This window comes from Carassius gibelio, chromosome B16, assembly GCF_023724105.1.
Source record: "Carassius gibelio isolate Cgi1373 ecotype wild population from Czech Republic chromosome B16, carGib1.2-hapl.c, whole genome shotgun sequence".
NCBI classification, from domain to species: domain Eukaryota; kingdom Metazoa; phylum Chordata; class Actinopteri; order Cypriniformes; family Cyprinidae; genus Carassius; species Carassius gibelio.
In genome coordinates, this window is record NC_068411.1 from 1,585,163 (window position 1) to 1,594,718 (window position 9,556).

Below are 9,556 nucleotides of genomic sequence, written 5' to 3' on the forward strand. Positions count from 1 at the left end.
GATCTGTTCAGGTGAAGAGTCTTATCAAAAATGTGAAGTTTGGGGCAGATTGGACATTGTATGTGTGAGCTATAGCACCATCATTTTTCATGGCGAATCATCGAAATTTGTCAGGCCGCCATGGACACGCCCTTTAACGAAACCTCAATTCCTTCGCAATTTAACATCGCAAAGGGCTTTAGATTACACTGACCAAGTTTGGTGTTGATCTGAATAAATCTCTAGGAGGAGTTCGTTAAAATACAACCCCTGAAAATGACAAAAACAACACCAATTTTGCAGGGAAAATTAAAAATAACCGACTTCCTGTTGGGATTCGGATTTCGTACCAGGAGACTTTTTTGTAGCTATTGGTGTGTTACATATGTTAACCGATTTTCGTACATGTACATGACATGTAGCTCGAGGCGCACTCCATTGAAAATGTATAGGTGGCGCTATCGAGCCATTTTGCCACACCCAATGGAATATTAGCCTCCAGATGTGTTCAGGTCAGGACTCTTATCAAACATTTGAAGTTTGGGCAAGATCTGATATTTTATGACTGAGTTACAACAACTTCTACTCCCATGGCGAGACATCGAACTTTGACATGGCGCCATGGACACGCCCTTTAACGAAAACTCAAGATCTTCTCAATTTAACATCTTACAGGCCTTTAGATTAGACTGACGACAAAAAAGACATTGATGTCAAAAATTTCTAGGAGTAGTTTGTCGCAGCGTAAAATATGTCACTTCCTGTTGCCAATAGGTGGCGCTATGACTATAACTGAATATGGTCATGTCAAACTGTTCAGGACAGGAGTCTCATCAAACATGTGAAGTTTGGGGCAGATTGGTCATTGTATGTCTGAGTTATAGCAACTTCCTGTTTCATGGCGAATCATCGAAATTCGCCAGGCCGCCACACACAGGCCCTTCAACGAAAACTCAAAAGCTTCGCAATTTAACATCGCAAAGGCCTTTAGATTAGGCATACCAAATTTGGTGTTGATCTGAATTAATCTCTAGGAGGAGTTCGTTAAAATACAACGCATGGAAATGACAAAAATGACACAAAATTTGCTCATAATATTAGAAATAACCGACTTCCTGTCTGGTTTCGGATTTTGCTCCAAGAGACTTTTTTGTAGGTATTGGAGAGTTACATGTGTATACCGATTTTCATACATGTACATGAAACGTAGCTCGAGGCGCACACCGTTGAACGTGTATAGGTGGCGCTGTTGAGCCATTTTGCCACACCCACTTCTGAAACCCATATCAGACGTAAATTTTCGCCAGTTCTGAGGTGTGTGCAAAGTTTCATGACTTTTCGAGCATGTTTAGGCCCTCAAAAATGCGATTCATCTTAGAGAAGAAGAATAATAATAATAAATATAGCTGCAAGCAGCGATGGCGGGCTCAAGCCACCAGTGCCATCGCCACCCCGGTGGCATCAGGTAAACTGTGCCCAGCGGGCACATGCATTCACAATATCCCTCTGGCAGTGAGGTTTTAAAGGATATGGCAGTTAAAGGGTTAATCCGAATCATCTAGACTTTAAAATCACATTCACAGAACAATATATATGTATAACTTTAGTAACACTTTACAATAAGATTCCATTCATAAACATTATGTTAACATGAACAATATTTATATAGCATTCATTCACGTCAGTTAATATTCCAAACTTAAACATTAAAACATTGTTTTATTGTGATTTTTTTCCAAGCACATTTTACCAATTCCTAACCATATAAATCTTAATAACTACCATTATTTTTTATTTAATCATTTATGAGTGCTATACAATAGTCCAGGAAAGCTGGAAGAGAAAAACTCCTTATATTCATGTGTGCAGAATTATTAGGCATGTTTTCTTTTACAGATGAAATGCGCTAAAATAGACTTTTAACACAAACTGTAAGGTCGAAAATTATGAAATACCCATGAGAAATATCAAACACAAATGCAATACAGAAATGGATAAGTTAAGACTTGACCATTGTACAAAAAATGCTGACTGGGTCATGAGGTCAGAAAAGAAGAAGAAAAAAGCAGGTCAAGAAGAACTGACAAAAAGAATTGCAAAATAATTAGTAATTAATGTGAAGATTAATTTTTAGTCAATTCTGCAAGACAGACTTTTCAGGAAAGGAGGTGGAATAAAAATGAGCTCCTAAATCTTAATCCCGGATTCTGGAAGATATATTCCTCAAACCATCGAACAAGAGGAGGTGCTGCTGGTCCTTCACGAGTCACTCTAATCTGTTCATAAAGCCTATATATAAAGACTTAATATATAGTATTTCACAATACTTCATGGTATTCTAATTAAATCATTTTTTGGAATCTTAAGTCTCTCAGAGTCCGACACCGAGTAATTCTGGAGACTCCAGGAAAGTGGCAGTTCTGTAAAATGTTGGCGCTGGAGACTAAATGCACCCTGATAGTTTCACACCTAATTCACTTAACACACACACACACACACACACACACATTACCCACAGTGACAGTGGGACTGAGTGACATCAGATGTATGATAGTTTTTTTTAATTTTCTATCATCCATACAGTGTTGTATAGTCATGAAACTATGGTCATGAGACCAGTCATTCTGAGGAAATATGCCTCAGAATGACTGGTCTTCTATGTGTACATTTTTTTTTTTTAAGTGTTTAGAAGCTGCACTTTAAAAAAATAAAAAGACATTTACTGGTTCCTTTTTTACTATTATTTCAAAAAATCATCACGGCAAAACCATTCAAGCTATCCAAAATTCATTCACACCTATTCTGTAAGATTAATTCTTTAAACAGTGGTAAAAGAGGATGTGGTGCTGAACCTTCAAGAGTCACTCAAAACGTTATCTGTCCATAAAGCCTATAAAGAATTATTCTTAATATACAGTTCAAAATACTTCAGCTTGTTATTCTAATTAAGTGAGGGTCATTTTATCAGTAAAATATATACAATTCATTTTTTTTTTGAAAGATTTCTATAAATGATTTAAATCATACTCGTTTCTACAATAATTATTTAAAAGTAATCATATAGCTCCCTCTGGTGGCCATTATAGGTACTAAGAATTGCAAGCTTGATTTATAAGTTATGATAGTTTTAATTTTAGGCTGGCTCTTGAAAGTGATAAAGCTATGAAACTTACTGTGCTTCCTTCAAATGAGGACTTCTACTTATATAAAAAATTATGAAGATTTAGAATGAAAAATTGTAAAGATATAGTAAAATAACTATTGTATTTTTTTATGTTACTTTATAAATCTCTATGGCAACACCATTTAAGCTATCCTAAACCCATTCACAATTTAACATCTCAGTATATAGGCATAATGTTGAAAAAGGAGTATGGAGTAGTATGAGGAGGAGTAGGAATTCATTTACAGGCTGATTTTATCATAAATCCACAATAAAATTTCTGAGTTCTGTATCAATCTGTGTTGTTGTTTGTTTATTTTTATCTTTTATTTTTCATAGGAAAATAACTTACTCTCCTTTTTAATAAATGTGCTTATAAACCAAGGACAAGCTATTTATAGCTGTATTTATAAACTGCTTACTACTGACTATTGATATTGGGACAAGGCTTTATAAAGCATGAACTGACTATTTACTAATGAGTGCAGTTATTATAAAGTGTTATCAATGCATTTGCTAATGTTAACAAATTAGACATTATTTTACAGTGTTATCAAATCCTTAAATGACTCATAAGCATTTGTGAAAGTTCTGCTTGCATTACAGCTTAGTATTGATCTGTGAGCTGAACAGATTTACTGTTACATCCATGAGATTATGTAAGTTAAAATAAATATAATGTCACAGGATGTCATAGGTCAGTATCAAATGAGTTTGAAATTATTATTTGCAGCACAAATAAGGTTTTTTTAGGATTTTTAAAAATCCCTAAAACTGTCAGAAAAAGGTTAAGGCCTAAGCTATTTCTATGTGAGTGGCTAAATTTATTTTTGTTTTTATAATTGTAATACACAAACTATGAAATTATACAAAATGTATAAAAAGGTAAATAAATAAATACGCACACATTAAAAAAGCAGCCAAGTCGAATGAGTTTCCTTTTTTATATAGATTAAAATTGAAGACAGAAGCAAGTGGTAAATGTGGTCACTTTAATATTCAAATCCAGTAGATCCAGTTTATGTTCACGTGGCTGTTTTCGTTTATAGTCGCCAAGCTATTATGTGTTTTGAAATAATCTTGTCCGTTATGTGTTCGTTCGTACGACGAAAGGCAGAATCCTGCAGCTCGAGAGATATATGTTATTCTGCCAGTCGCGCTTTCAAATAGTCTTGCACACTTAAACAGGTCACAAACACCTGCATTTACCTCTTGTTGTGTTACAGTGGGTTTATTGTGTGCATTTGTGGTAATATTTTATTTAAAAAAGCTCTTAAACAAGAATAAATTCGTTTGTTTTGAGCTCGACACTGTAAGCGCTGATCGGAGCGGTGATTTCAGATAGGCAGCCACAAATATTTCATTTTCACACAAACAGTTCAAAAACATCTTAATTTAGCTCTTGGTGTGTTCTAATTGGTTGATAGTGTGATATCGCTGTAATAATTTATTTTTAAAAGCTTTAAAACAGGAATAAATTCGTTTTCTCTGAGCTCTTTACTCCAGACGCTCGTGATCACAGCGGTGATTCATCTCTCCTATTTCTCACATATCTCTGGCCAGAAATAATTTATCCATGAGCCCTGAACCGGTAATAATCAGATATGTTGGTTTAGCTTGTCAGTGTGAATTAAATCTAAGTATTTATTTGTATTTTTAACGGATTTAAAAGTGAAAGTAAAAGTTCGGGAATTGAACCTGTAGGGGCGCTATTTCTCTCAGACAATGGAAGTCTGAAGCACATATACTCAAACAGAGGGACAGAGTGAGATGAGATGTCTGACAGTTTTTTAATTTTCTGTTATCCATACAGTGTTGTAAAGTCGTGAAACTATGCATATTTCCTCAGAATGACTTTTTCATCTGTATGAAAAAATTATTTGACGTCTTTGGAAGCTGCAACTTAAAAATACAATAATGATTCCCTTTGTAAGGTCATTTAAAAAAATCACCACGGCAAAACCATTCAAGCTATCCAAAATCCATTCACAATTTAAGTTCCTATCAGAAATACTGATGTGTGTTCAGAGTTTTGTGAAATTCTAAGTATGTTATTTGCCTCAAAATCACCTGAGAAGTATTCCAGTTTGACATGTTGCCACGGCAACAATTTTTTAGATATCAATATCCCCCTTGCAGATTTATATCGGCTGTGTTTTAACATTATTCTGATGAAGTTTGAAGCAAATCGAGTAATAATAAGATGCTGAATTCAAATCATTTTGAAAATGACACACTTCCTTCTGCCAGTTGGTGGCGCTATAACTTTGACTCCTAATAGTCACATATATGCGATCGACATCATACAACGAATAATCTGATGAAGTTTGATTAAAATCAGGAAATGTATGTGGACGATATTAGACACTTCCTGTTTCTCATTTCTCGCCATAATTTCAACGCCTCGCCACGAGCAAACCGTTCGAGATATCAAAAATCCCCTGGCAATTTTTCATCCCCAGTGTCTTGAGATCATGTTGACCGAGTTTGGCGGCAATCGAGAAAAAAACCTATGACAAGTATTTCAAATTCCAGAGCATGCGCTTTTTACATAACTCTAAATAGCTGACTTCCTGATGGGCGGAGCCTATGACATGCAATACGAAAGTTGTTTGGCACAATGAGATCTATATGTGTACTGAGTTTCTTATGAATATGTGCAAGTATGTGTGAGCTATACATCAACATTTCTGACTGTGTTCCAGGGGGCGCCGTAGAGCCCCTGTGCCACGCCCGGGTCCCAGCCTCTGCAGGCTCCTAAAGGCCACAGATTCCAAAGTGTGCGCAAATTTTCAAGAGTTTTTGAGTATGTTAAGGACCCCAAAAGCACCCACAACTTTGACGAAAAATTTGAATACTAAACCCTAAATAGCCAACTTCCTGTTGGGCGGAGCCTATGATATGCAATACAAAAGTTGTTTGGATTGATGAGATTTATATGTGTACCGAGTTTCATACGTCTACGAGCAAGAGTGTATGATATATGGCCCTCCATATTCCAGGGGGCGCTGTAGAGCCCCTGTGCCACGCCCGTGTATCAGTCTCTGCCCGGCCCTAATGGCCGCAGGTTCCAATCTGTGTGCCAATTTTCAAGACTTTTTAAGCACGTTAAGGGCCCCAAAAGCCCCCGAGACGTTGGAAAAAAATAATAATAATAATAAATATAGCTGCAAGCAGCGATGGCGGGCTCAAGCCACCAATGCCATCGCCACCCCGGTGGCATCAGGTAAACTGTGCCCAGCGGGCACATGCATTCACAATATCCCTCTGGCAGTGACGTTTTAAAGGATATGGCGGTTAAAGGGTTAATCCGAATCATCTAGACTTTAAAATCACATTCACAGAACAATATATATATATATTCCCCAAACATATATATATATATATATTTAGTAACACTTTACAATAAGATTTCATTTATAAACATTGTTAACATGAACAATATTTATATAGCATTAATTTATGTCAGTTAATATTCCAAACTTAAACATTAAAACATTGTTTTATTGTGATTTTTTTCCAAGCACATTTTACCAATTCCAAACCATATCAATCTTAATAACTACCATTATTTTTTATTTAATCATTTATGAGTGCTATACAATAGTCCAGGAAAGCTGTAAGAGAAAAACTCCTTATATTCATGTGCAGAATTATTAGGCTGTTTTCTTTTACAGATGAAATGCGCTAAAAAAGAGTTTTAACTCAAACTGTTTTAACTCAAAGTCGAAAATTATGAAATACCCATGAGAAATATCAAACACAAATGCAATACAGAAATGGATAAGTTAAGACTTGACCATTGTACAAAAATGCTGACTGGGTCATGAGGTCAGAAAAGAAGAAGAAAAAAAAAAAACAGGTCAAGAAGAACTGACAAAAATAATTGCAAAATAATTAGGAATTAATGTGAAGATTAATTTTTAGTCAATTCTGCAAGACAGACTTTCAGGAAAGGAGGTGGAATAAAAATGAGCTCCTAAATCTTAATCCCGGATTCTGGAAGATATATTCCTCAAACCATCGGACAAGAGGAGGTGGTGCTGGTCCTTCATGAGTCACTCTAATCTGTTCATAAAGCCTATATATAAAGTCTTAATATATAGTATTTCACAATACTTCATGGTATTCTAATCAAATCATTTTTTGGAATCTTAGATCTCTCAGAACCTGACACCGAGTAATTCTGAGACTCCAGGAAAGTGGCAGTTCTGTAAAATGTTGGCGCTGGAGACTAAATGCTCCCTGATAGTTTCACACCTAATTCACTTAACACACACACACACACACACATACACACACACACACACACACACACACACACACACACACACACACACACACACATTACCCACAGTGACAGAGGGACAGAGTGACATCAGATGTATGATAGTTTTTTAATTTTCTATCATCCATATAGTGTTGTATAGTCATGAAACTATGCATATTTCCTCAGAATGACTTGTCTTCTATGTGTACATTTTTTTGAAGTGTTTAGAAGCTGCACTTAAAAAAATAAAAGACATTTACTGGTTACTTTTTTACTGTTATTTCAAAAAATCACCATGACAAAACCATTCAAGCTATCCAAAATTCATCCACACCTGTTCTGTAAGATAAATTCTTTAAACAGTGGTAAAAGAGGATGTGATGCTGATCCTTCAAGAGTCACTCAAAACTTATCTGTCCATAAAGCCTATAAAGAATTATTCTTAATATACAGTTCACAATACTTCAGCATGTTGTTCTAATTAAGTGAGGGTCATTTTATCAGTAAAATACATAAAATTCATATTATTTTTCTTTGAAAGATTTCTATAAATGATTTAAATCATACTTGTTTCTACAATAATTATTTAAAAGTGATCCTATAGCTCCATCTGGTGGCCATTATTGGTACTAAGAATTGCCAGCTTGATTTATGATATGATTATTTTATGATAGTTTTAATTTTATGCTGGCTCTTGAAAATGATAAAGCTATGAAACTTACTGTGCTTCCTTCAAATGATGACTTCTAGGTATATAAAAAATTATGAAGAGTTGGAATTAAAAATTTTAAAGATATAGTAAAATAACTATGGTATTTTTTTATGTTACTTTAATAAATCTCTATGGCCACACCATTTAAGGTATCCTAAACCCATTCGCAATTTAACATCTTCAGTATATGGCTTCATGTTAAAAAAGTTTGGTGTGAACTACTTGTGTCTTCTTGGAGGAGAATGAATTAATTTACAGGCTGAGTTTATCATAAATCCACAATAACATTTCTGAGTTCTGTATCAATCAGTGTTGTTGTTTGTTTATTTTTATTTTTTTATTTTTCATAGGAAGATAACTGACCCTTTACTCTCCCTTTTAATAAATGAGCTATTTATAGCTGTATTTATAAACTGCTTACTACTGACTATTAATATTGGGACAAGGCTTTATGAAGCATGAACTGACTATTTACTAATGAGTGCAGTTATTATAAAGTGTTATCAATGCATTTGCTAATGTTAACAAATTAGACATTATTTTACAGTGTTATCAAATCCCTTAAATGATTTGTAAGTGTTTTGTAATGATTTTATTGACCTAAAAGCATTTGTGAAAGTTCTGCTTACATTACAGCTTAGTCTTGATCTGTGAGCTGAACAGATTTACTGTTACATCCATGACATTATGTAAATTCAAATAAATATCATGTCACAGGATGTCAGAGGTCAGTATCAAATTAGTTTGAAATTATTATTTGCAGCACAAATAAGGTTTTTTAGGATTTTTAAAAATCCCTAAAACTGTCAGAAAAGGATAAGGCCTAAGATTTCTATGTGAGTGGCTAAATTTGTTTGTTTTTATAACTATAATGCATAAACTATGAAACTATACAAAATGTATAAAAAAGTACAAGTTATTCTTTTCCAATGTTTTTTATTTATTTACATTTTTTTTTTTTTTTGGGATTTACATTTTTAAAAATTAGCCTACTGCAATCATTCTAAACAGCTTGAATAAAACCTGTCAATATTTATTATAGACCACTATAACTGTGTATAATCTAACAAACGAGTTTATTATGAAAATAAAGTGTGTACACCAGATAAATTGGACGATAAAGAAATTGCTAACAATAGTATAATAGAGCATGTTTTAGGTTTTTAGGCGTTTAGATGCAGAAATGGACAAATCAAATGTAAAATCAAATGTAATTGATTTAATTAAATATAGATTAAGTCTTGTTAGAGCAAAATAATAAATAAATACGTACACACATTAAAAAAGCAGCCAAGATGAATGAGTTAAATTTTTTATATAGATTAAAATTGAAGACAGAAGCAGCTGGTATATGCGGTCACTTAATATTAAAATCCAGTAGATCCACTTCAGATTTATTTCTCAACAGTTTATGTTCACGTGGCTGTTTTCG

At 34.1% G+C, this 9,556-nt stretch overlaps 1 long non-coding RNA gene across 1 annotated transcript in view; it reads left to right on the forward strand.

Annotated features, from left to right (window-relative positions):
• The window catches only part of LOC127974702 (uncharacterized), a 35,964-nt gene extending 34,070 nt beyond the window's left edge, over window positions 1-1,894 (forward strand). Inside the window, exon 3 of the long non-coding RNA XR_008157350.1 lies at window positions 432-1,894. This is a non-coding gene — a long non-coding RNA (uncharacterized LOC127974702). The remainder of the gene's footprint in view (window positions 1-431) is intronic.
• The last annotated feature ends 7,662 nt before the right edge of the window (window positions 1,895-9,556 follow it).